Source organism: Coenobita brevimanus, chromosome 43 (assembly GCF_032717465.1).
Source record: "Coenobita brevimanus isolate Jiangsu-jjx chromosome 43, ASM3271746v2, whole genome shotgun sequence".
Lineage (NCBI taxonomy): Eukaryota > Metazoa > Arthropoda > Malacostraca > Decapoda > Coenobitidae > Coenobita > Coenobita brevimanus.
Window position 1 is genome coordinate 24,318,513 of NC_136996.1, and position 22,777 is coordinate 24,341,289.

At 41.0% G+C, this 22,777-nt stretch overlaps 2 pseudogenes; one reads left to right on the forward strand and one right to left on the reverse strand.

The window, feature by feature from the left end:
* Positions 1 to 22,777, reverse strand: part of LOC145397859 (uncharacterized) — a 119,810-nt pseudogene that overhangs the window by 46,564 nt on the left and 50,469 nt on the right.
* On the forward strand, positions 12,213 to 12,368 carry LOC145397902 (5.8S ribosomal RNA; annotated as a pseudogene).

The window sequence follows — 22,777 nt, forward strand, 5'->3', positions numbered from 1 at the left end:
TATATATATGTATGTATATATAAAGCAAAATAAATGGAGAGGTGAGAGTATGAGGGAATGGGAGTATGGATGAGGTATATATATGTGCGGGAGTAAGTGAGAAATGATTGGGCAAAAGAAGGAGTGTGTATTGTTGTGAGTAACAGATGGAAGCAGAATATATGAGAGTATGGATCGGTTGGCTCAAGGATTGTGTGGGTAAGAATGAAAGTTGGACTACAAATGTGGGTGACTGTGTGAGTGTATGTGCCGATGCAAGATTGTGCAGGCAGAGTGAGAGAAGAGTTCTGGACAAATCTGGAAGCATGCATGGAAAAGTTTGAAAGGAGAGAGTGTTTTTAACTGGAGATATGAATGGAAAAATAGGGAATGTGAAGGTAGATGGAGTAGTTGGCGAGTGGGTTGTGCATGCTGAGACGTATGAGAATGGCAGTGCTTTAGTGGACATTTGTGCCGGGAGGGGGGTAGCAATAGCCAATACCCTCTTCAGACGCAAAATGATCCATAGGTATACGTGGAGAGTGATGAGAAAGGTGGATGATGAACTGAATGAACGGAAGGCAATGATTGATTATGTGTGTGTGGATGACAGGATGAGAAGGTCTGTAATGGATGCAAGAGCATATAAAGGTTGAGGGAGTAGACTTTCTGACCAGAGTTTGGTGGTGGTGAGAATCAAGGTCCAAATGAAATGGAGAAATAGAAGAAGGGAAGGACAGGTGGAAGTAGTTCATACACGGAGGGTGCAAAGGTTGCAAGAGAATGGAGAAAAAGCAGAATATAAGAGAGAAGTGGAGGAGTGATTGGATAAATATGGATTCGAGTAGATGGGGGACGTGGAAGGTGTGTGCAAGATATTCGCAGAAATCTGTGCAGCATGTGAGGTGGTGTGTGGGGTAAAGAGAAGGAGAAAGGGGGTGCAGGGTACAGCATGGTGGAATGAAGGGATGAGACAGGCTGTGGCACGAAAGAAGAAAACATATAGTATGTGTATGAGAAACGGGCACGGAAAAACGTGAGAGGCGGAAGAGAGAGTTATAAGTAAAGTGGAAGAGACAGGTGAAAAGATTAGTAAGAGAGAGTAAGAAAAAAGTGGATGAGGAATTTGGAAGGAATTTGAGTGTAAAATGGAGAGAATGTAAGAAAATGTTCTGGAATAACGTAAAGAGAGTTAGACAGGGTGTCAAAGAAGTTAGTCGAGCAGTGAACGATAAAAACGATAGATAACAAGTGGAGATGGAAGAAAAAGTGAACAGATGGAGAGAACACTTTAAGGAAATGTTGAACACAGAGAATGAAAATAATGTGAGTGTAAATGACTGCAGAATGGCTGGGAGACGGAGGGATGTGAGAAGAGAGGAAGAAGTCAGTATGATGGAAGTTGTGGAAACAATGAAGAAAGTCAAAATGGGGAAAGCCCCAGGAATTGATGAAGTGTATGGTGAAATGCGGAAGGATGGGGCAAAGATAGTAGTAGAATGGATGTGGAAGATGTGGAGATTGTCCTGGGAGGAAGGTAGAGTCCCGGAGGATTGGAAGTCCGGTATAATTATTCCCCTGTACAAATAAATGAAAAGGAGAAAAAGAAGTGTATGGTAATCATAGCGACATTTGTGTTCTTTGTGTAATAGGAAAAGTATATGGTAGGATACTTACTGACCGAGTTAGGGAAATAATAGAGGAATTAGTTGGAGAAGAACAGGGAGGTTTTAGGAAGGGAAGAGGTTGTGTAGATCAGATATTCATTCTTAGGTCTTTAATGGAAAAGTTGCTAGAGACGGGAAAGAAGTTATACGATTCCTTCATGGATTTGGAGAAAGCATGACAGGGTGGATAAACAAGGATTGTGGAAAGTAGTAAGAATATAATTATGGAGTAGATGGAAGGCTGCTGAATGCCGTGAAGAGTATGTATGAGGGTGCTCAGGCTGCAGTGCGTGTGTATAGTGAACTGAGTGAATTTTTATACTTGAAGGTAGGATTGAAACAGGCATGTGTCATGTCTCCATGGTTGTTTAATCTGTATACGGATCGAGTTATACATGAAATACAAGGTCGGGCAGTGGATGTTGGAGGAGAGGGAGGGGGAGGCCAAGGATGAGATGAAGGGATGGAGTGGAGAGGTGTATGAGAAATCTGGGAGTGAGGTGGGAGCAGGGCAGTGAAATGGCGGGGGACAGGGCGACATGGAGACGATTTTTTTGTGGCCACCCCTTACGAGATGAAGGTGTCTGGCAATAAATATATATAAATATATCAATCAATCAATCACTTCCTGTAGCACCCCACGGGATGCATAGGGCCTCGATGAACTCTCTCCACCAATATTTGTCTCGTGCCATCTCCTTCAGGTCCCACAAACACGCCTCTAGTGCTTCTCTTTTCATTGTCTTCAACCAGGTTTACCTCGGCCTACCTCTCGCTCTTCTTCCTCTAGCAGTCCACTCTGGCACATCCTGTATTAAACTGCCTCCTTTTCTATGTATGTGCCCCAGCCATTTCCAGCGAGACAGTCTCACATATTCATCAACTGGTTCCACTCTCGTAATATCCCTTACTCTTTCATTTGAAACTCTGTCTTGCCACTTTACCTTATGAATCTTCCTCAGTATTTTATCTCAAATCCTAATACTTTCTGATCTATTGCAATTGTACTGTAACATAACTCATGCCCATAAATTAAAATTGGCCGAACCATGGACCTGTAAATTTTTATTGAAGTATGCACCGACAGCATATTATTATTCCAAACAGATTTCAACATTCCAACAGCTCGCCAAGCCTCTCCAATCATCTCCTCAATTTCAATGTTTAATGATCCATTAGATGATACAGTCGTTCCCAGATATTTAAAATTGTCTACATTCTTCACCACATTATTTCCAAATACACTATCAATTTGGTTCTCCACGTTCATATTAATCATTTCATATATATATATATATATATATATATATATATATATATATATATATATATATATATATATATATGTGTGTGTGTGTGTGTGTGTGTGTGTGTATAGATTGATAGATACATAGATAGATACACAGATAAATAGATAAATATTTATATATATAGCCTATATATAGATAGATAGATAGATACTGTACATATATATATATATATATATATATATATATATATATATATATATATATATATATATATATATACATATATATATATATATATATATATATATATATATACATATATATATATATATATATATATATATATACATATATATATATATATATATATATATATATATATATATATATATATATATATATATATATATATATATATATATATATATATATATATATATATTATGCGAGGAAGAAGGAACCAAAGGCCATGAGCCCGCAATAAGAGTTCCCTCCAAGAGAAAAACAAAATACAAGAGAGAGCCAAATTCAAGATCCATTCATTTCGAGATGCCTGGACACACTGCGTTTGAAAGACTGGAGATCATAGGCAGCAGGAAATACAGACAGAGGGAGGCAGTTCCAGAGTTGACCTGTTGCATAAATGAAGGCCTGGGAGTAACGCTTAACTCTTGCATTAGAGAGTTGGACAGAAAAGGGATGAGAGTTTGCAGCTAGACGGGTGCTACACGCCCGTCGTAGAGGTAGAGGAATGCATGCAGACAGTTCAGAGGAGATGTGACCATTAAAGTAGCGATAGAAAAGAGATAAAGATGCAACAGTGCGGCGAAGACACTGAGATTGAAGGGAGTCAGTAAGAGGAGGAGAGTTAATAAGACGAAAAGCCTTTGACTCCACGCTATTGAGAAGAGCTGTATGTGGGGAGCCTCCCAACACATGAGAGCTGTACTCCACACAGCGGCGGATAAAACCCCTGTATAGAGTCAACAATTGTGCAGGGGCAAAGAAAGAACGGGGTCGGCTTAGTGTGGTAGGACTCCATATTATAACTGCAAATCATAATAAATAGATAGGTAAATAGATAGATAGAGAGACAGATAGAAGCAGGGAGTCAGATGATGAGAAGGTATTGTGTCTGCAAGTTACACTGAGGAAAGCTGACGACAGCGGCCAGTAAGGAGATGATGCAGTTAGCTGTCAGCAGTCCTCTCGTGAACAAAGACCTAGTAACCATACACACACATATACACACATACTCACACACAGGCTTTCCATCCACGAGGAACACACGTGACACACCCCTGCTACACCAGAATTTAGGAAAGAGAGCGGCAGACGGAGGTTAGCTATAGAACAGAGAGGTCGAGAAGGGGACAAGCGATCCTAGAGACAGGTCACGGGAGAAAGGCTTGGCAATTTGAGAGAGAGAGACAGATAGCGAGACAGGGAGGTAGCTACCCGGGACTTATACTTCGTTCCGTGTGAGAGACTTGTTAATATTTCCAAGACAAATAAAAATAGTCCCATACTATTCTTTACCTCTCCTGTCACTACATGACAAATGGGGAAGCTACTACAAGATATAAAAGCCGCTCGACCACAAGTCTAAAATATATATATATAACTCAACTACAACTACGAATCAACATTAAATTCCTACAAAATATCAAGATTGAAAACAAGAATATCTCTCTCTCAACCAACAACACAACCAGCTCCTGACACTTCTCTCCAACCAGCCCCCTCCGTCTCCCAGATCATCATGCTGATGCAGAGGTCAAGAGATCACACGACGCCTTGCAAGTAGTTTAACAAAACATTGATACGATCTTGCAGTTTCTACGACGAACCAGCGAATATACGGACATCGTCTCCGAATTAAAAGCAAATTTCTACAAAAGCAGGCGAGACTCTACAAGATTAGCTTCAGTTCTACAGTGAATCCCGACAAAATACAGCCTACAATGCAAACAGTCTACAAGTCTACGAAACAATTCTATAATCTTCACGTAACTTCAAGCAGCAACAAGAAGAATATAAAACGAAGCAAGTAAAGAGGAGGAAAAAACAAAGCAACAAGCACACCACTCTCTCCCGCTTGACGCAGAGGTCAAGACACGCAGCAAAACACCAAGTCCATATTCACAACTCGTCTTACTCACCCGTCTTCACTCAAGTTACTCATCGCTACTCATTCACTCACCACAGCTACCAGTGTGGGAAGCCGACGTCACCATGTGCTGAGACGACAACACGCCAATCAACCCGTGAAGAACAACGCTATCACCACGTGCAACACCACTCACACCATTCTCACCACGGTAAAAATTAGTGAGTTACATAGTTACTTCATTTATACAATACACAGTGATAGACAATAAGCTTCTGCACAAACATATAAAACGTGCTGTATAGTTACAGCTTAAATACACATACTTACTTCAGTTATCTGCATAACTCAAACACTACATAATCACCAACAATAAATATTCTACACTGTATATATTTATTCATTTATTATAACATTTATTTACTACCAACGAGTGTTACCATTTATACCTACATAAAATACGTGTTTCATACATACAGCTATACATTATCATATCTACAAAGTGATAAAGAAAATATACCATCACAGTTACTCAGTGAGCGATTAAAAGAACTGTATTAAACATTTTTTAATTAAAGCTACCTAGTGGAAACATATAAATTAAGTTACAAGGTAAAAAAAAAAAAAAAAAAATGGCCAACACAAATGACGTTAGCAAGAGTGAACATCTTCAACACAATCGTGAAGACAATGATTTCCACACAGTGCTGACACACATATTACTCACGATAGGTACAGGTGAACAACAAGTCAGTGTGTATAGTTAATACTGTATATATATATATATATATATATATATATTCTATAAAATAACAAAATATGGGACTATATAATATCATTTTCAGTAATACCTGTGCAATATACACTAAACTTTAAAAAAATATCCTAAGGAAATTAGCCAGTAATTATGCAACCATGAACAACATGGAAAAAGCGTACACAAGCGAAGAAAAACAAACTATAGAAAATCAATACATACAAAAAAAAAAGAAAGAAAGAAAGAAAGAAAAAGTAAGAAAGAAATAAGAGAAATAGAGTAAGATCACATAACAAACAAATGAAAATAAGTGTAAGTGTTACTACATATGTCAAAATACCACATAAACTACAAACAAAAAAGCAAATTGTTGTCTCCACAAACAAGTGGCATGGCACATCATCACTATCATCGACCGCAGCATATGTTAGGACTGCAATTATTACAATTATGTAACTCCATATTATAATTATGTACCGACAAACGATTACATAATGTTACACTTGTTACAATTATGTAACTACAAACAATATGTATCAATTTATGTGACAGTTGCATTAACAAGATGTAACTTTTATGTAACCTTAACTACAATTATGTAACTACAAACAATACTACAAACAATATGTATCATTTCTGTGACAGTTGCATTAACAAGATGTAACTTTTATGTAACTTTAACTACAATAATGTAACTACAAACGACATGTAACAATTATGTAACGACAAACGATTGCATTATGTTACACTTTGCCAATTAACAGTTGCATTAACAAGATGTAACTTTTATGGAACTTTAACTACAGTTATAAGGTCAAGACACTTATGTAATAGTTGCATTAACAAAATGTAACTACAATTATAAGGCCAAGACAATTATGCATTCACACAATATTTTGTAACAATTCATAAAATGTTACAATTATGTAGTACCACAATGTTAGTACAATATTATAAGTCATACAATTATAGCACAATTCTGTATTACCAGTATCATCATACAAGTTAGATGAAATATTAGACATTACTAAAGTGATAACTCTATGTAATGTATAACCTAGCAATATTACCATTGCACAATTATATGCGTACGTCTGTTGTACATACACGTCTTACAAAGTGTTATACAACAACCATTGCATTTATTCAAATATGTATACAACTTGTTTAAAATGTAATATTACTGAATAATCACTATTTACTATGAATAATATATGTATACAATATTCATACAATTATGTTACTTTTACAATATTATGTATTTCACTTAATTAGCTTATAAGTTCATTATAATGTATATATAATATGTATTAATATGTTATGACTATTAAATGTCGATGGTACGCCATTTTTGCGCGGCCGAGCAGTGTGGTAGGACTCTATATTATAATTGCAAATCATAATAAATAGATAGATAAATAGATAGATAGAGAGACAGATAGAAGCAGGGAGTCAGATGATGAGAAGGTATTGTGTCTGCAAGTTACACTGAGGAAAGCTGACAACAGCGGCCAGTAAGGAGATGATGCAGTTAGCTGTCAGCAGTCCTCTCATGAACAAAGACCTAGTAACCATACACACACATAACACACATACTCACACACAGGCTTTCCATCCACGAGGAACACACGTGACACACCCCTGCTACACCAGAATTTAGGATAGAGAGCAGCAGACGGAGGTTAGCTATAGAACAGAGAGGTCGAGAAGGGGACAAGCGATCCTAGAGACAGGTCACGGGAGAAGGGCTTGGCAATTTGAGAGAGAGACAGATAGCGAGACAGGGAGGTAGCTACCCGGGACTTATACTTCGTTCCGTGTGAGAGACTTGTTAATATTTCCAAGACAAATAAAGATAGTCCCATACTATTCTTTACCTCTCCTGTCACTACATGACAAATGGGGAAGCTACTACAAGATATAAAAGCCGCTCGACCACAAGTCTAAAATATATATATATAACTCAACTACAACTCAAGCACAAAGAACCACAAAGTATTTTATGACACAAAGTCATTTATGACATTAGCACACCCAATCTCTCGCAAGCAGATTTTACAAGAGATGTAATATGATCTTTCCAAGATAAGTCCCGAGTAAATGAAACCCCAAGCATGTTCAAGGATGATGCAGGATTAAGCTGAATATTATTAAACATTAGTGGGTATACCTGTGGAAGATTTTGACGGGTTGATAGGTGTAAGAACTGAGTCTTAGATGCATTAAAAACAACAAGATTGTTTTTACCCCAGTCAGAGACTCGAGCCAAGTCAGACATTAGGTGTGCTATAGCCTCATCCCTTGTTTGCTGAAGTAACTGCTGAGATGGGCGTTGCTGGAACCGAATGGAAAGGTGAAGGATGGAGTCATCAGCGTATGAGTGGATAGGGTTAGATGTACAGCTTAGAAGGTCATTGATGAATAAAAGGAAGAGAGTTGGTGATAGGACAGAGCCCTGAGGAACATCACTGTTGATAGATCTAGGAGAAGAACGATGGCCATCTACAACAGTGGCTATAGAACGACCAGAAAGGAAGCTAGTGATGAAGGCACAGATAGAAGGATAGAAACAGTAAGAGGGCAGTTTGGAAGTTAAAGATTTATGCCAGATTCGATCGAAAGCCTTTGAGATGTTAAGTGCAATGGCAAAGCTTTCGCCGAAGTCTCGAAAAGAGGATGACCAGGAGTCTGAAAGGTAGGTGAGAAGATCGCCAGTGGAGCACCCCTGACGGAATCCGTACTGACGATCAGAAAAAAGGTTGTGCCTTGAAATTTTTGTATTGAGAATTGACTGAAAAACTTTTGAAATACAGGACGTTAAAGCAATTAGACGATAGTTGGAGGGTTGGGAGTCCCTTCACTAGGACTGGCTGAATGAGAGCAAACTTCCAGCAAGAAGGAAAGGTACAAGTTGACAAAGGCGAAAGAGTTTGCCTAGGCAGGGTGTAAGCACAAAAGCACAGTGTTTGAGAACAACAGGAGGGACTCCATCAGGCACATATGCCTTGTTAGTACTGAGGCCAGTGATGGCAGAAAATATATCAGCTGAAGAAATTCTAACGTCAGCCATGAGGAAGTCAGAGTCGGGAAGTGATGGAGGAACAGCACCGGAATCGTCTAAGGTGGAATTGGAGGAGAAAGTCTGTGCTAAGAGATCTGCTTTATTAGTAGAGGAAATAGCTACAGAACCATCAGAGTAGAAAAGAGAAGGGAAGGATGATGAGGTAAAGTTGTTAGAAAGGTTTTTGGCAAGGTGCCAGAAGGAGCGGGAAGAATTCGAGTTGGAGAGTTGAGAGCATTTAGTACGGATGAAAATATTTTTAGAAGAGCGAAGAACAGACTTAGCACGATTCCGGGCAGAAACATAAAGATGATGTGATTCAGAGGTGGGTTGGCTCCGGTACCTTTGGTAGGCCCTCTCCTTGTTGCGGATAGCATTAGAACAAGCGTGATTAAACCAAGGCTTTCTTGCTTTAGTCAAAGGATATGAGAAAGGAATGTATGCTTCCATGCCTGAGAGAATAACTTCCGTAATGCACAAGGCACACTCAGATAGCTCCCGGCCATGGAAGCAATACTCATTCCAGGGAAAATCAAAGAAGTACTGCCTGAAGGCCTCTCAATCCGCGGCTCCAAAATGCCACAGGCGACGTTTCCATGGAGGGTCGACAGGCCGTACCGGAGTGATAGGACAGGTTAAGGTGATAAGGTTGTGATCGGAGGAGCCCAACGGAGAGAAAAGATTAACAGTGTAAGCAGAAGGATTAGTTGTAAGGAAGAGGTCAAGTATGTTGGAGCTCTCTCCAAGGTGGTCTGGGATACGGGTAGAGTGCTGTACAAGCTGCTCAAGGTCATTAAGGATAGAAAAGATGTAGGCTTGTTCACCAGACAGCCTAAGCCACTAGGTAAAGATACATTGGCTGTATCGTCCCGACTTCGGTCGGGATAGGCCGGTCCTGCAGTGGATACTCAAACAGCTGATGATGATGATGATGATATACATATATATAATGTGTATATATAGATAGATAGGTAGATATATATATATATAGATATATATATATATATATATATATATATATATATATATATATATATATCCATCCATCCATCATCTAATCCTACATTGCCCCATGAGGAGAGTAGGAGCCCGGGGCTAGGAAAGTTGGTCCTGGCATTTAAGATGAGAGAGACCAGCCTCACTCATCCCTGAGTGATATTACGTGAGCAATAAACCCCAACTACCCCTTGGATATAAACCTTCACCGGCTCAATCCGATTGGAGCACCTTTATTACCCATAAACCACCAGGAGCCAAAATTTGGTTAAATGGTACCACCCAACGTAGTAAATGGTTTCCTGGTGTACAGGAAACCATTTGGCTTGTCACTCAGTTTAGAGTCACCCACAGGCAGAATGAAGAGGAAAGAATGAAGGAAAGTAAGACACAAGAAGGAGTGTAAAGTCACCCGCAGGCAGAAGAAAGAGGAAAGAATGAAGGAAAGAAAGAAAGGAGAGGATGGATGGAAAGAAGGATGGAGGTGAGGAAAAGGCAGACACCAGAGAACAGCACTACATCAAGTGAGTGGATGGTGAGCGCCCCCACCTAACACAACTATATATATATATATATATATATATATATATATATATATATATATATATAAATATATATATATATATATATATATATATAACAGAACGGAGGAAGGAAAAACAAATGATTAAAAATAAAAAAATCCATACACCAGATTACTGGCGTCCTCCATTCATAAAATATCTATAACAGTTAAACTTGAACAGCTGTGGGTTGAAATTTGGAGGGAAACAACTCTGGGGAAGTGAATTACAGAGAGATGTAGTTCTGGGAATGAAAGGCAGAAGTTCTGTAATATGGCTGAGTGACATTCCAGTCAAGAGCGCTACCAGATGCCCGTGTAGCACGAGGGAAGGCATGGAGAGGTGGCACCATGGAAGCAATTTCGTCTGAGCATTTGCCAAAAAAATATCTGCGAAATAATGCAAGGGAGGCAACATTTCTTCTTACATGCAGGGGAGGTAGTTTATTTGTAATGACAGGGTTGTCAATGATTCTAACAGCTTTGTTCTGAATTTTGTCTAGTTGTCTTAATGCAACCTCTACACAACCATTCCACAAGGGTGAGCAATATTCAAGCTGAGAGCGCACATGACTCTTATAAATTATAGCTAACTGCTCATCGGCGAAGAAGTTACGGACTCAGTGCAATAATCCAAGTTTCTTTGAGGTGGTTTTAGCAAGTGATCTGACATGAGAGGTCCAGCTGAGGGCACTGTTAAGTGAGACGCCAAGAATTTCAATACATCTGGAGATGGGAATATTAGAAGCACTGAAGGTAATGTACGAATCTGGCAGTATCTGTCGATTAGTAAACAGTATATATTTAGTTTTACTAGCATTAAAAGAGACAAGGTTGTTTTGTCCCCATTCACTGATCGTAGATAGATCTTGATTTATGGAGATGGCTGTACTGAGTTGAGTGGTAGAGATATTAGACTTTGTAAAAGGGTGTCTGAGTATGAATGAACTATGTAGTGTTGAGTCATCTGCATATGAGTGAATGGGATTGTGTGTGACAGATAAGAGATCATTAATATGAACCAGAAATAGGGTTGGCGCCAGAACTGATCCCTGTGGCACGCCGGCGTTGATTCAGTGGAAATTGGAATATACATCATCTACTTTTACTCTTATTTTCCTGTCACTGAGATATGAAGAAATCAAAGGAACAAAAGACGTTAGTCCATAACAAGGGAGTTTGGACAGCAGGGAACGGTGCCATACTCTGTCGAAAGCTTTAGAGATATCAAGAGCTACTGTATGAGTTTCTCCAAAAAGATCAACTGATTGATGGATGGTATGAGTTAAGAGATTGAGTATGTCAATGGTGGATCTTTTGTGGCGAAAACCATATTGTCTATCACTAATTATGTTGTTGGATTTAAGATGTTTAACAATGTGCTTATTAATAAAAGTTTCAAATATCTTACCAAGAGAAGATGTGACAGCTATTGGTCTGTAATCGGATGGGTCAGACGAACTTACTTTCTTCGGAATTGGGTGGATATTGGCTTCTTTCCATATATATATATATATATATATATGTGTGTGTGTGTGTGTGTGTGTGTGTGTGTATGACAGAAAGACAGAAAGACATAAGCAGACAGACCGACAGATAGAGATTCCTTGTCTTTGTGTGTCTTCATATATATGTATACAGTATCTATACCTATAACTATCTATTTACATAATATATATATATATATATATAGATAGATAGATAGATATAGATAGATAGATGGATAGATAGATAGATATAGATAGATAGATAGATAGATGGATAGATAGATAGATATAGATATAAAGATATAGATATAAATATATATATATAACTCATATATATATGAGTAACTCTTAATGGGGGAGCACTTGGCTCGTGGGTCGATGAAGACCGCAGCGAACTGCGAGTCGATATGTGATACGCATTTTCAGATACATCGACAAGTCGAACGCACATTGCAGTGGCTTGCCCCGTAGGGTAGCCGCCACTCCTGGACGAGGGTCATATGGTCTGTAGGAGGAGGTTGTAGTTCGGGTGAACAGGGTGGTACTCCTGAGGGGAATGGGAATGCTTGTGATAGGAAGAGCTGGAGCTCCTGTTTCACTAGCTACCTAACCATCCCCCTTTTGCTGACCTTTTCAGTGTGACGGTAACATGGGGAGTAGACCAGCATACTCTCCCAAACATTTCCTCTAACTATCTTATGCACTACACCACATACACTTTACATTTCACACGAATCCCACTACGTTACAGGGGTTGGCACCAGCAATGGCATGCAGCCAGAAAACTTTGCCCCCACTACCTAGTTGCTGACTTCTGGGGGGAGGCGTGATGGGAGTTCTGCCGGCATAGATCATGGGTCCAGGGCGAGATGGGGCTCGAGCCTGTGCACTGTGGTTCCCAGGCTGCCACTTCCACCCAAGAGAGAGGGGCCCAAACCTGGGAGTAGTGCCCCAGGAGGCAGCCCTATCAGTGGGTGAATAATGGCGGGATAGTTGCAGTGCCAAGGAGCCCTTGGAGGGTGTCCCTGCACCTGTCCTGGCAGGGTGCCCCGAGGCCACTACCACAGCCACTGGTAAGCTGGTGGGCTAGGGGTCCCTGATCCATTGCCTGGACCTGAGACTGTGCAGTGAGTAGCGCCTGTGGTATGTTTATCCCCCATTATTAATACTGACTATGACAAAACACGAGAATAAGTTTCAAAGCAAGCCTGAGGACAGTAAATCACCCAGGGGGATGAGGATGAGGATGGGTTCATGGAATGTGGGAAGTTTGAGGGGAAGAGTGGGGGAAATCATTTAGGCATTCAGTAGGAGGTGGGTGGATGTGGTGTGTTTGCAGGAAGTCCGGTACACGGGTGGATCAGCCAGAAAGACTGTTGGGAAGGACTGATACTATAAGTTGTTTTGGCAGCAGGGGACAGACGGATATGGGGATGTTGGCGTGATGGTTGCGGAGAATTGGGTGGAATATGTTAGGAATGTTATGAGAGTAAGCGATAGGATATTGGTAGTGAAAATTCTATTTGGTAGAAAGATAGCTGCAATTATATCGACATATGCTCCACAGGCAGGTTTGGATGAAGCAGAGAAAGATAGATTTTGGGATGACTTAATACGTATGCGGGAAAATTAGATAGTGGTTTTGGGAGGGGACTTAATGATCATGTAGGTGAAGCAGCACAAGTTATGAAGGAGTACATGGGGGATGTGTGCATGGTATAAGGAATGTAGAAGGGGAAAGGATACTCGAGTTTGGGTAGGCAATGGACATGATTGTGTGCAACATATATTTTAGGAAAAGAGAGAGTAGGTTAACCCGTACAATCCTGCCGTCGGCATGGTGCCGACAGTACAAAACATCTCAAGTAATCCCAGCGACGTGATGGTTCCGACAGCAAAATTCGAGTGCTATAGTGCGTCTCTAACTGCTTCAATCTTGCAAATTTTTTGCTAAGGAGTAGCTTAATGTATTGGCAACATTGTGCACAAGCACTTGTAGCACTGAGTTTGGTTCTGCATGGCTGGGTAACATCAGTGTGCCACTGTCCATCACAGCGTTAGAATATCGTGGAAGTCACGCCATTTTTCCACCTCACTGGGCTGGAGGATGTGGTTGAAACTATCACATGGACCCTCTGTCCCTCATTTAGTGATTCTATAGAAGAGGAAGACCTGGATGACTCCTCTGGGGAGGAATATGAGCCAGTGGAGAAGGATATTGAGAACAGAGATTCACCTATTCTCCTCCCCCGTTCTCTCTCATCTCGCGCAGCTGAGTGGGAAAATGTAGCACATGGCTTGGGAAACTGGGCTAGAAACACGATGGCCGGCCATCCTGCACTTATTTCTCCTATAAGGAGTACTTTTTCTTGCTGTTCCTTGATTTATATGTCCTTTTGGATTGTTTTATTCAATAATTTTTTTTTTCCGTTTTTGGTCTGGGATTGGGTGGATATAAAATTGCAAAAATGCCTGGGATGGTACGGGTTAATTACTTATGAGTCTGGGGGAAATAGTAGTCAGATAGATTATTTTCTGGTTAGGAGGGCTGATAGGAGGTTAGTGAGGGATGTTAAAGTTATAGGAAGTGAGGATTGTGTACAACAGCACAAACTATTGATTTGTGATATGGTGCTTAAAGAGCAAATGATGAAAAAAGGGGCTTATGTATCTAGGAGGAAAATATGGAAGCTGAAAAACCAAGTAGTAAGGGATGCCTTCTATAGCGAGATGAGGAGATTGGTGGCTGAACAGGGAGCTGTAGACAGAGGCATTAATGAACAGTACAGGGCCCTCAAGAACAATCTCTTGAAAGTTACTGATGTAACACGCAGTTGGACAAGAGGACCGCTAAGACATAAAGTAACTTGGTGGTGAGATGAAGATGTAGAAGCTGCCGTTAAGGAGAAAAGAAGGCTTTTCTGGGAACGGAAGAAGGGTGGTAGCAAGGGGGAATACTTGGCTGCCAAGCGTAGGGCTAGAAGAGAGGTATACAGGGCAAAGTCTGAGTCACAGAGACTTTTACTTGATAACCTAAATCATGGGAAAAGGAAAAATATGATATTTAAGGTGGCAAATCAGATGAAGAGGGACAATCGGGATATTACAGGTGAGCAGTGTGTGAAGAATGATGAAAGAAGGGTAGTGGTGAACAGTGTGGATATTAAAGATGCATGGAGAGAGCATTACAGCCGGTTGTTGAATGAGGAGTTTGACTGGGACAGGGAAGGTTTAGAGCCAGCAGATTCAGTGTTTGGTCCTTGGCATTTGACTGATGCTGTTACTGTAAGTAAGGCAATAGGCAGGATGAAGGTGGGGAAGGAAGCAGGTGTGTCTTGGTTGACTGCCAAAATGTTGATGGCCCCAGGAGATATAGGGGTAAGGTTAGTCACTGACCTGATAAATATGATTAATTATGAGTCTGTTGTTCCAGATGATTGGCTGAAGAATGTAATTGTAAATGTGTATAAAGGGAAGGGTGATGCCCTGGAAAGAGAAAATTATAGAGGTATAAAGTTTTTAGATCAGATAATGAAGGTAATGTAGAGAGTTTTAGAAGGTATGATTAGGGAAAGAGTGAATATTGATGAAATGTAGTTTGGGTTTATGCCAGGTAGGGGGACCACTGATGCTATATTCATTGTTCGACAGCTTCAGGAAAAATATATTGGTAGGGGAAGGGATCTGTATTTTGTTTTTGTTGATTTGGAAAAGGCCTTTTGACAGAGTCCCTAGAGAGGTGGTGAAGTGGGCAATGAGAAAGCTTCGCTTCGAGGAGTGGATGGTTAGGGTGGTTATGGCTATGTACGTGAGTGCCCGCACCCAGGTAAGAGTGAATGGAGGTATGAGTGATGAGTTTTCCATGGATGTTGGTGTGCATCAGGGGTCAGTTTTGAGTCCCATGTAGTTTATCTTGGTACTTGAAGCCCTCTCACGTGAATTTAGAAACGGACTTCCGTGGGAGATGTTGTATGTTGATGGCTTGGTGTTGACTGCAGAAAACGAAAGGGAGGCAGAGGAAAGGTTTAGGAAGTGGAGAGATGGCATGGGGCACAAGGACTCAGGGTAAATGCAGATAAAACAAAAGTGATGATATCTAGGGTTGGTGGCGGTACTGTCAAAGACGATGGAGAGTGGCCATGTGCAGTTTGCCATAAGGGTGTGGGAAGTATATTCCATCTTATGTGGTGTTTGTGATAAATGGGTGCACAAGAGATGTAGTGGTATCAGAGGTAGACTGCGAGATAATGCTGATTTTATTTGTACGGCGTGTCGGGGAGAGCAGATGGAGATTGTCAGGCGTGAAAGGATTGAACTTGCTGGTGAATCTCTTGAGTGTGTGGAAGAGTTTTGTTATTTGGGAGATATGTTATGTGCTGGAGGTGGGGCTGGAGCTATCTCTGTGGCTAGGGTGAGAAGTGGTTGCAAGAAGTTCAGGGAGCTGTTGCCTCTCCTGACATTGAGAGGACTCTCCCTACGTGCTAAAGGGTCTTTGTATGCAGCATGTGTTAGGAGTGTAATGCTGTATGGTAGTGAGACCTGGGCAGTAAAGGAGGAGGATATTCGCTGGCTCAGACGTACAGAAATGACAATGATTGGGTGGATATATATATATATATATATATACACACACATATGTATGTATGTATGTCAACATCATCTGGACCACCTTTCCCACCCCAGGGCAGAATGAGGAGTAACAACGTCCAGACATCCCAAGTTTGCCCACTCCAATGGGCCACGCTTCCATTCACCCATCATTTATGTCCCCGGAATCCTGGCTCTATCTGATACGCCAAAAACATTCATCACATTCTGTAACTTCATATAAACATATCCGACAGGGTCAGTCTGAACGCTATCACGTTCAAAAAAGGGTTCTAGATGCCTGGTCATGCACTTCTTCTCACAACATTCATTCATCCACCTCTGTCTCTTGTCAGTCCCCTAGCCTCAACGACTTACCTCTCTTCCTCACACACTCTTCCACCATACTGTATTTCTCCAACGTCTCCTTGGCCTACCTCGCCTCCTCCGTCCCTCATATTTGCTCAGATATACTTTTTCACCACTCTATTTTTATCCTTTCTCTCCACGGGCCCATAACATCTCAGTACACTCTCTTCGATTCTGGTGTCCATTGACTTCCTCACTTCCCATCTTTCACGAATCACACTATTTCGTATCCTATCCACCATCTATACTCCACATACATACCTCATCAGTCCCATCTCCACTGCTTTCACGTTTTCATTTTCATGCCGTACCATTGTCTCACATCCATATGTTAAAGTTGGCACTAACAGTAAGTCTCGCGCAGCTGCAACACTCAAACCTTTGTTTCTTATCAAGGCCTTCATAGAACCAGCTACCTCCCTTCCTTGTGTCACTCTGCTTTCTGCTTCTTTGCACACTTTCCTCTTTTCTATCACTGTACCTTGGTATTTGAGCTCTCTCACCAATTCCAGTCTCTCTGCATTCACTGCAGCATCAGAGTGGGAGTCACCTTCTCTCTCGACAACCATCACTTTCCTCATCTCTACCTTTACTCTCAAGGTACGCCGCTCACAGACATCTGCAAAACCCTGCACTACTCTACCAAGTTCTTGTCTGCTATTTGCAGGTACCAGCATACAACAAGTTTGAGATATTCTATCCAACACCATTCATTACTAACGCCATCCCTCTCCCCATTACTCGTGTTTTTACTGCTCTCATCACCCCATATATATATATATATATATATATATATATATATATATATATATATATATATATATACTGAACACCCATGGGGACATCACACAACCTTGTCACATGCCCACATTGATCGTGAACCATTCACAAAGATGCCCATTTACCCTTACAGATGCCTCACAACCATCATAAACACTCTTGACGGCACCTAGCAGCTTACCATCTGCACCGTACGTGCGCAAAACCTTCCACAATCCATGTCTGTCCTCTTTGTCGTATGTTTTTTTTCCAGATCCATGAATGTCATAAACATCTTATAGTCCTTCTCACAACCTTTCTTCACTATCTGTCTCACTGCAAAATATTGATCCACACATCCTCCGCCACCCCTAGAGACATCCTGTTCATTACTCACTAGGACCTATGATATCTCTCTTACTTTCTCTTTAATAATTCTTCCAAATGCCTTCCCTACAACGCTAAAAAAAACTTATTCCACGATAAATCTTGCACTCACTTCGCTCCCCTTTATTTTTGTACAGGGGTACAATGACAGCCTTTATCCACTCCGCTGGCACAGTTTCACTCATTCATGCCTTTTTACATATCGCCTACAAGCACTTCATTCCGCTCTATCCAATACAGTTAATCATACCTGCATACACCTCATCAGCCCCAGCTACTTTCCCATTTCTCAGCTACTTCACGGCGTTCTTCACCAGCTAGAGTGTCACGTTTCCTGGCACTGCATTCCTTTTTTGCACACCCCCAAAACCAGTCATGTCTACAGCGGCTCTGCTCACACTATTCCCATTCATCAGGCTTTCTGAATATTCTTTCCATCTGGTCCTTATTTCATCCCCATGGGTTAATAATCTACCACTTACATCCATCACACTTTCACATTTCTTTCCGCTGTCACTTCTACATCTCCGCGCCTCTTTCCATAATAACTTCGCATTTTCAAAGTACAGTAGTTAGGATTCATTTTTCTTCCTTGATCATCATTTATCTCCTTCATTTACCCCTTCACCAGTCTCGTTACGTGCATCTTGCCCTCAACATATTCAGTTCTTATTTTAATCGAGGCACTCGAGCCACTTCTTCCTCTTTTCCTCCACTGCTGCCTTAACCTCTTTGTCCCACCTTGCTGTACCTTTCTTCTTTGTTGTTACTCTTGTCACACCACACCTAGCTTTAGCATTCCTAGCTAAGCATTCCCTATATGCATTCCACAGGCTGTTCAGATCCATTTCATTTCAATTCACTGATTCCAACTCCTCCCCTACTTTGGTCCAGCATTCATCTGCCATTTCCTTGATCCCCAGCTTCTCGACTTGCAGTCTTTCTCCCTGATTGCCCCTCTCTCTCATGATCCACCTTACTCCTGTCAGCTTGATCTTGCATATCACAGTCATATGACCTGACGGACCTCCATACCGTCCTCTCACGGCCCTCGTATCAGCAACCATTCTCAGCATCGACCTCTCAACAAGCACGTAATCAATCAGGCTTCTTTCAACACGATCCCTGTTCCCTCTATACCATGTATATTTAAGCGCATCTTTGTGTTTGAAATACGAGTTACAAATGGACAACCTCTTTTCTTGACACATGTCACTCAGTCGCTTCCCATTATCATTTTCTGCTGGTACTCCATTACAGCCCATTGTGTCATCCTCAGGACCAATGCCTACACTTCCATTCATATACCCCATTACGATCATTTATAGCTCCTGGGCATTTCTCCCACTGCTTCATCCAGCTCATCCCAAAACGTGTCTTTCTCTGTCTCACTCCTGTCACCACACGGTGCATATGCTACAATTACTCCCACTTTCACCTTCTCAAACGTGAACTTGATATAAATGCATCTCGAGCTGACACATTTGTAATCTCACATTCCACTCTGCCACACGTCATTCATCAACAAAGGAACTCCTTTCTTGCATCTTCCTTGCCCATTCATGGCCGATCTTACACATTCACACCCTTCCACTCCTCCACTTCACACCCTTTCATCTTAGTTTCACATAGTGCCATCACGGCAAATCTTGCACTCGGAATACATTAACTACTTCCACCCTCTTACTCTCCTCATTCACACTTCTCAAATGCTACATGGCCATGTGAATCTGTTCATTTTCTTGGGACCCTGGGCAGGAATTGGGCCCTTCCAGGCTCTCCGTAACGTCTGCCATGATTAAGGGATTTTGGATGGGGAATTCTGGGGGACACTTAACCTGGTCAAAAACCTCGATTATGTGGTTACCACCCAACATAATAAACGGTTTCCTGAGTTGGCTTGTCAGTGCAAAGACCATAAGGCATCCATACATTGAGTGAGTGGATGATGGTGTCCCCCTACCACCTATATCTACTGTATCTATCTGTCTATCTATCTATCTATCTATCTATATATATGAGGTGGTACCTAAAAGATCCAGTAATTTGAATATTGCAGGAAAATAAGTTACCTTACCTGCTAGTTCTCACTGTTGCCTTCGAAGTAGTCCCCTTTGGCGTGTATACAGTGGTCCCAGTGTTTTTCCCACGAGTCCATGCATCCCTAGAAGGCTTCAGACGTGATGGTCTTGATCACCTCCTGCGAGTCTGTTGGGATCTCCTCAATCGAGTCAAATCGACTCCCTTTCAGTCATAATTTCAGCTTGGGAAACAGGAAAAAGTTGCAGGGGGCAAGGTCAGGCGAATAGGTGGGTGGGGAATGACTACCGTGTTAGTGGAAGCCAGGAACTGCCGAACAACAATTGATGTGTGGGCAGAGGCATTGTCATGATGTAGAACCCAGTCCTTGTACTTCCAGTGTTCTGGACATTTGTGGGGGATGTTCTCCCTCAGACACTGCAAAACTTCACAGTAAAACTTTCCGCTGACAGATTGACCGGGTGGGATTAATTCCTTGTGAACAATTCCTTGAATATCAAAGAAAACGGTCAACATTGACTTGACATTGCTGAGCCATTGGTCCGCCATTGCAAAACCGCCAAACCACCTACACACTACGTTACAAAAGTAAGCATAGCTCAACAACACGTCCGCTCACAGACACGGCCGGGGCAACACTGACGCACAAGGGGTGCTGCTGACTCTTCCTAGCAGCAAAAAGCAAAACTGCAAAACAATTGGTTCCCTCTGTTCAAATTACTGGGACTTTTGGGCAGCACCTCGTGTGTGTGTGCATATATATATATATATATATAGATAGATAGATAGATAGATAGATATACATATAGAAAGATTGATCAATCGATCGATAGATGTAGATAGATAGAAAGATAGACAGATACATGAGTGTGTGTGTGTGTGTGTGTGTGTGTGTGTGTGTGTGTGTGTGTGTGTTCACAGTCCAACCCCAATACTAGAACATCCTGGTGTATACAGTATATGAAAGATATAATTATGAAACAGGGTGCATCCATGTAAGACTAGTTGCATGACTAACTTTTCTCTTGTTATCCTTCCAGCTGCACACACGAAAGAAGTCGCTTTGTTCAGCATTTTTATTATTCATTTTTCATTATTTCCGGGCATAGTATACACAGTCCATTTCCGAAGTTTAGCGGTCCTTCCAAGACCACACCAAATGCTGGCTAGGGTGAAGGGAGTTTTGTATCACTGTAACCCACCCGCGTCCAGTGGGGCCACTTGTATGGGTTACAGTGACCCAAACCTCCTCCTTCACCAGCCCGTAAGCATCCTTACACCTCCCCATTAATCAGGTGCTGCACGTCAGGTTCATATTGTTTCACAATACAGAATTAAATGAATGTTTATACATTGAGTTGCGTGTCATCTCGCACAAAAAAAAACTTGCCATTGAGTATACACTCTAAAAGACTATTTGGCTGAATCACAAATGTCAGTAATAAAAAAAAAAAAGAACACTAACACAGAAATTGTACAAAAAACGATACTAATAATTAATTTACAGCAGTGGTTCTTAAACTTTTTCTACCCTGCCCCCCCCCCACCAGGTTTAATTCCAAGTCAATCTGATTCCCCCACTCTAATGTTATTACTCCTTTCATTTTCAATTTTCTGAAAAAAGACAAAAGAGAATGGTTATGAACAAACAGCTGAATTCTATTTGGTTTTTATTTTCAGCAAAAGAAAAATTCATACACATTACTTTTTCTTCACTAATGCCAATGACTGTTACCAGACATGAAACTAATATATATATTGTTATGAAGGGGGGGGGGTGATTTGCCAGTTAGGTAGTCTCGTACCTTCGAGACGTTTCTCTTACCGTAAGTTCCGGTACGAGTCAGAGTTGCCAGTTTGCCTGGTTTTTGCGAGAGTAGTTGTTTTGTAAGTTATGCATTAATTATACTGCTCATTTTCTTTAAAATGTTTTATTTAAGTGGTTGCTTGTTGAATTATGTAATTTAAGTTCGTATGGTAAATGATTTAGAGTGTTATGTAATGTAGGACAACACTGGCATGTTTTGGGCTGTTTCCGAGTTGGCAGCTGTTGCCCGTCGAGAGTAAACACGAAGTTTCGAGAGTAACGCAAGCTTTTAAAAGATGGAGTAGGAATTATTACGAGTTTAGGCGGGTTTCAGTTCAGTGTGAGTGAAGTGCAGTCAGTTTTGGTTCAGTCTGAATGTAGTGCAGTGTCAGTGTCAGTGAAGATTGTATATTTTTGGTACTTGTGAAAACAGTGGCAAACAATGACGGGTTATTGAAGCTTGTATATCATTGGAACTTGAGAAGACAGTGAAGTGTATTAAGTGTAATTACTGTCAGTGAAGATAATTTTCAGTACTTGTGTAATAAGTGAAGTGTTAGCAAGCATTAAGTGTACTAACAGAAAAGTGTTGTCGAGCATTAAGTGTAATAGCAGTTAGTAAAGTGTGTATAGCTCCAGTGCTTGTGAGAGTTGTGAAATTGAAAAACATAAAGTGGAATTACTTGGAAGATAAAGACAGTGAACTTTAAGAAGCCAGTGTTTTTTTTTCGCCTCAGCTGATCTTGTGTACTGTACACCTTAAGGCTGAATAAAGGAAGAACAACTCACTGGGCAACGTCCTTCCTGTACTATACTACTGCTGTTGGAGCCTGTGGCAGTGTGGGGACTGGGACGTAACAATATATTTTTTTCTAGAATGCTCCTCTGCATACCTTCAAGAACCTATTGCAATATCCCCCGGGGATAATGAGGCACTACTTAAGAACACCTGATTTACA